A 6,000-nucleotide genomic window follows, 5' to 3' on the forward strand; every position below is an offset into this window, starting at 1 on the left:
TTGTGGGGTCTCAGATGTAGCGTAAAAAGTCAAAACTTTTCCACAATACGTGACAACCATTTAATTTCTGAGCTTTCGTGGCTCAAAGGTTAGCGCGTTCGGCTGTTAGCCAATAGGTTGGTGGTTCGAGCCCACCCGGGAGCGGTGTTGTGGGATCTCAAATGTAACGTAGAAAGCCAAAGTTTTTCCACAATACCTGACGACCATTTAATTTCTGAGCTTCCGTGGCTCAATGGTTAGCGCGTTCAGCTGTTAATCGAAAGGTTGGTGGTTGTGGGGTCTCAAATGTAACGTAGAAAGCCAAAGTTTTTCCACAATACCTGACAACCATTTAATTTCTGAGCTTCCGTGGCTCAATGGTTAGCGCGTTCGGCTGTTAGCCAATAGGTTGGTGCTTCAAGCATACCCGGGAGCGGTGTTGTGGGATCTCGAATGTAACGTAGAAAGCCAAAGTTTTTCCACAATACCTGACGACCATTTAATTTCTGAGCTTCCGTGGCTCAATGGTTAGCGCGTTCAGCTGTTAATCGAAAGGTTGGTGGTTGTGGGGTCTCAAATGTAACGTAGAAAGCCAAAGTTTTTCCACAATACCTGACAACCATTTAATTTCTGAGCTTCCGTGGCTCAATGGTTAGCGCGTTCGGCTGTTAGCCAATAGGTTGGTGCTTCAAGCATACCCGGGAGCGGTGTTGTGACGTCTCAGATGTTACGTAAAAAGTCAAGGTTTTTCCACAATACCTGACGACCATTTAATTTTTGGGCTTCCGTGGCTCAATGGTTAGCGCGTTCGGCTGTTAACCAATAGGTTGGTGGTTCGAGGCCACCCGGGAGCGGTGTTGTGGGATCTCACATGTAACGTAGAAGGCCAAAGTTTTTCCACAATACCTGACGACCATTTAATTTTTGGGCTTCCGTGGCGCAATGGTTAGCGCGTTCGGCTGGTAACCGAAAGGTTGGTGGTTCAAGCCCACCCGGGAGCGGTGTTGTGGGATCACGAATGTAACGTAGAAAGCCAAAGTTTTTCCAGAATACCTGACGACCATTTAATTTTTGGGCTTCCGTGGCGCAATAATTAGCGCATTCAGCTGTTAATCGAAAGGTTGGTGGTTCGAGCCCACCCGAGAGAGGTGTTGTGGGGTCTCAGATGTAGCGTAAAAAGTCAAAACTTTTCCACAATACGTGACAACCATTTAATTTCTGAGCTTTCGTGGCTCAAAGGTTAGCGCGTTCGGCTGTTAGCCAATAGGTTGGTGGTTCGAGCCCACCCGGGAGCGGTGTTGTGGGATCTCAAATGTAACGTAGAAAGACAAAGTTTTTCCACAATACCTGCCGACCATTTAATTTTTGGGCTTCCGGGGCGCAATGGTTAGTGCGTTCAGCTGTTATTCAAAAGACTGGTGGTTTGAGCCCTTTCGGGAGCGGTGTTGTGAGGTCTCAGATGTGACGTAAAAAGTCAAGGTTTTTCCACAATACCTGCCGACCATTTAATTTTTGGGCTTCCGTGGCGCAATGGTTAGCGCGTTCTTCTGTTAATCGAAAGGTTGGTGGTTCGAGCCCACCCGGGAGAGGTGTTGTGGGGTCTCAGATGTAGCGTAAAAAGTCAAAACTTTTCCACAATACGTGACAACGATTTAATTTCTGAGCTTCCGTGGCTCAATGTTTAGCGCGTTCGGCTGTTAGCCAATAGGTTGGTGGTTCGAGCAAACCCGGGAGCGGTGTTGTGGGATCTCAAATGTAACGTAGAAAGCCAAAGTTTTTCCACAATACCTGATGACCATTTAATTTCTGAGCTTCCGTGGCTCAATGGTTAGCGCGTTCGGCTGTTAACCAATAGTTTGGTAGTTCGAGCCCATCCGGGAGCGGTGTTGTGAGGTCTCAGATGTGACGTAAAAAGTCAAGGTTTTTCCACAATACCTGACGACCATTTAATTTTTGAGCTTCCGTGGCGCAATGGTTAGCGCGTTCTTCTGTTAATCGAAAGGTTGGTGGTTCGAGCCCACCCGGGAGAGGTGTTGTGGGGTCTCAGATGTAGCGTAAAAAGTCAAAACTTTTCCACAATACGTGACAACGATTTAATTTCTGAGCTTCCGTGGCTCAATGTTTAGCGTGTTCGGCTGTTACCCAATAGGTTGGTGGTTCGGGCCCACCCGGGAGCGGTGTTGTGAGTTCTCAGATGTGACGTAAAATGTCAGAGTTTTTCCACAATACCTGACGAATATTTAATATTTGGGCTTTCTTGGCGCAATGGTTAGCGCGATTGGCTGTTAACAGAAAGGTTGGTGGTTCGAGCACACCCGGGAGCGGTGCTATGAGGTCTCAGATGTTACGTAAAAAGTCAAAGTTTTTCCACAATACCGGACGACCATTTAATTTCAGAGCTTCCGTGGCTCAATGGCTAGCGCTTTCGGCTTTTAACCGAAATTTTGGTTTTTCGAGCCCATCCGGGAGCGTTTTGTGAGGTCTCAGATGTAACGTAAAAAGTCAGAGTTTTTCCACAATACATGACGACCATTTAATATTTAGGCTTCCGTGGCGCAATGGTTAGCGCGTTCAGCTGCTATTCAAAAGACTGGTGGTTTGAGCCCTCCCGGGAGCGGTGTTGTGACGTCTCGAATGTAACGTAAAATGTCAGAGTTTTTCCACAATACCTGACGAACATTTAATTTTTGGGCTTCCGTGGCGCAATAATTAGCGCGTTCAGCTGTTAATCGAAAGGTTGGTGGTTCGAGCCCACCCGGGAGAGGTTTTGTGGGGTCTCAGATGTAGCGTAAAATGTCAAAACTTTTCCACAATACGTAACAACCATTTAATTTCTGAGCTTCCGTGGCTCAATGCTTAGCGCGTTCGGCTGTTAGCCAATACGTTGGTGGTTCGAGCCCACCCGGGAGCGGTGTTGTGGGATCTCAAATGTAACGTAGAAAGCCAAAGTTTTTCCACAATACCTGACGACCATTTATTTTTTGGGCTTCCTTGGCGCAATGGTTAGCGCGTTCGGCTGTTAACCGAAAGGTTGGTGGTTCGAGCCCAACCGAGAGAGGTGTTGTAGGGTCTCAGATGTAAAGTTATAAGTCATAACTTATCCACAATACGTGACAACCATTTAATTTCTGAGCTTCCGTGGCTGAATGGTTAGCGCGTTCGGCTGTTAACCAATAGGTTGGTGGTTCGAGCCCACCCGGGAGCGATGGTGTGGGATCTCAAATGTAACGTAGAAAGCCAAAGTTTTGCCACAATACCTGACGACCATTAAATTTTTGGGCTTCCTTGGCGCAATGGTTAGCGCGTTCGGCTGTTAACCGAAAGGTTGGTGGTTCGAGCCCAACCGGAATAGGTGTTGTGACGTCTCAGATGTGACGTAAAAAGCCAAGGTTTTTTCCACAACACCTGACGACCATTTATTTTTTGGGCTTCCGTGGCGCAATGGTTAGCGCGTTCGGCTTTAAACCAATAGGTTGGTGGTTCGAGCCCATCCGGGAGCGGTGTAGTGAGGTCTCAGATGTAACGTAAAATGTCAGAGTTTTTCCACAATACCTGACGAACATTTAATTTTTGGGCTTCCGTGCCGCAATGACTAGCGCGTTCAGCTGTTAATCGAAAGGTTGAAGGTTTGAGCCCACCCGGGAGAGGTGTTGTGGGGTCTCAGATGTAGCGTAAAAAGTCAAAACTTTTCCACAATACGTGACAACCATTTAATTTCAGAGCTTCCGTGGCTCAATGGTTAGCGCGTTCGGCTGTTAACCAATAGGTTGGTGGTTCGAGCCCATCCGGGAGCGGTGTTGTGACGTCTCAGATGTGACGTAAAAAGTCAAGGTTTTTCCACAATACCGGACGACCATTTAAATTTTGGGCTTCCGTGGCGCAATCGTTAGCGCGTTCGGCTGTTAACAGAAAGGTTGGTGGTTCGAGCACACCCGGGAGCGGTGCTATGAGGTCTCAGATGTTACGTAAAAAGTCAAAGTTTTTCCACAATACCGGACGACCATTTAATTTTTGGGCTTCCGTGGCGCAATGGTTAGCGCGTTCAGCTGCTATTCAAAAGCCTGGTGGTTTGAGCCCTCCCGGGAGCGGTGTTGTGACGTCTCAGATGTAACATAAAATGTCAGAGTTTTTCCACAATACCTGACGAACATTGAAATTTTGGGCTTCCGTGGCGCAATGGTTAGCGCGTTCAGCTGTTAATCGAAAGGTTGGTGGTTCGAGCCCACCCGGGAGAGGTGTTGTGGGGTCTCAGATGTAGCGTAAAAAGTCAAAACTTTTCCACAATACGTGACAACCATTTAATTTCTGAGCTTCCGTGGCTCAATGGTTAGCGCGTTCGGCTGTTAACTAATAGGTTAGTGGTTCGAGCCCACCCGGGAGCGGCGTTGTGGGATCTCAAATGTAACGTAGAAAGCCAAAGTTTTTCCACAATACCTGACGATCATTTAATTTTCGGGCTTCCGTGGCGCAATGGTTAGGGCGTTCGGCTGTTAACCAATAGGTTGGTGGTTCGAGCCCACCCGGGCGCGGTGTTGTGGGATCTCAAACGTAACGTGGAAAGCCAAAGTTTTTCCACAATACCTGACGACCATTTAATTTTTGGGCTTACGTGGCGCAATGATTAGCGCGTTCAGCTGTTAATCGAAAGGTTGAAGGTTCGAGCCCACCCGGGAGAGGTGTTGTGGGGTCTCAGATGTAGCGTAAAAAGTCAAAACTTTTCCACAATACGTGACAACCATTTAATTTCTGAGCTTCCGTGGCGCAATGGTTAGCGCGTTCAGCAGTTAACAAATAATTTAGTGGTTCGAGCCCACCCGGGAGCGGCGTTGTGGGATCTCAAACGTAACGTAGAAAGCCAAAGTTTTTCCACAATACCTGACGACCATTTAATTTTTGGGCTTCCGTGGCGCAATGGTTAACGCGTTCGGCTGTTAACCAATAGGTTGGTGGTTCGAGCCCACCCGGGAGTGGTGTTGTGGGATCTCAAATGTAACGTAGAAAGCCAAAGTTTTTCCACAATACGTGACGACCATTTAATTTCTGAGCTTTCGTGGCTCAATGGTTAGCGCGTTCGGCTGTTAACCAATAGGTTGGTGGTTAGAGCCCATCCGGGAGCGGTGTTGTGACGTCTCAGATGTAACGTAAAATGTCAGAGTTTTTCCACAATACCTGACGAACATTTAATTTTTGGGCTTCCGTGGCGCAATTATTAGCGCGTTCAACTGTTAATCGAAAGGCTGGTGGTTCAAGCGCAGCCGGAAGAGGTGTTGTGGGGTCTCAGATGTAGCGTAAAAAGTCAAAACCTATCCACAATACGTGGCAACCATTTAATTTCTGAGCTTCCGTGGCTCAATGGTTAGCGCGTTCGGCTGTTAACCAATAGGTTGGTGGTTCGAGCCCACCCGGGAGCGGTGGTGTGGGATCTCAAGTGTAACGTAGAAAGCCAAAGTTTTGCCACAATACCTGACGACCATTAAATTTTTGGGCTTCCTTGGCGCAATGGTTAGCGCGTTCGGCTGTTAACCGAAAGGTTGGTGGTTCGAGCCCAACCGAAAGAGGTGTTGTAGGGTATCAGATGTAACGTAATAAGTCATAACTTATCCACAATACCTGACAACCGTTTGATTTCTGAGCTTCCGTGGCTCAAAGGTTAGCGCGTTCGGCTGATAACAAATAGGTTGGTGGTTCGAGCCCATCCGGGAGCGGTGTTGTGAGGTCTCAGATGTGACGTAAAAAGTCAAGGTTTTTTCCACAACACCTGACGACCACTTAATTTTTGGGCTTCCGTGGCGCAATGGTTAGCGCGTTCGGCTGTTAACCAATAGGTTGGTGGTTCGAGCCCATCCGGGAGCGGTGTTGTGAGGTCTCAGATGTGAAGTAAAAAGTCAAAGTTTTACCTCAATACCTGACGACCATTTAATATTTGGCCTCCGTTGCGCAATGGTTAGCGCGTTCGGCTGTTAACCGAAAGGTTGGTGTTTCGAGCCCATCCGGGAGCGGTGTTGTGACGTTTCAGATGTT

The 6,000-nt window shown here is 47.8% G+C and overlaps 1 non-coding gene across 1 annotated transcript; it reads left to right on the forward strand.

The window, feature by feature from the left end:
* Nucleotides 1-907: 907 nt before the first annotated feature.
* TRNAT-GGU (transfer RNA threonine (anticodon GGU)) lies at nucleotides 908-980 on the forward strand. The gene has a single exon. It is a non-coding gene; the product is annotated as a tRNA-Thr (tRNA).
* Nucleotides 981-6,000: the final 5,020 nt, after the last annotated feature.

Source organism: Phalangium opilio, unplaced genomic scaffold (genome assembly GCF_054372755.1).
Source record: "Phalangium opilio isolate 3A_F unplaced genomic scaffold, DU_Popi_V2 ptg000390l_1, whole genome shotgun sequence".
Taxonomy (NCBI): domain Eukaryota; kingdom Metazoa; phylum Arthropoda; class Arachnida; order Opiliones; family Phalangiidae; genus Phalangium; species Phalangium opilio.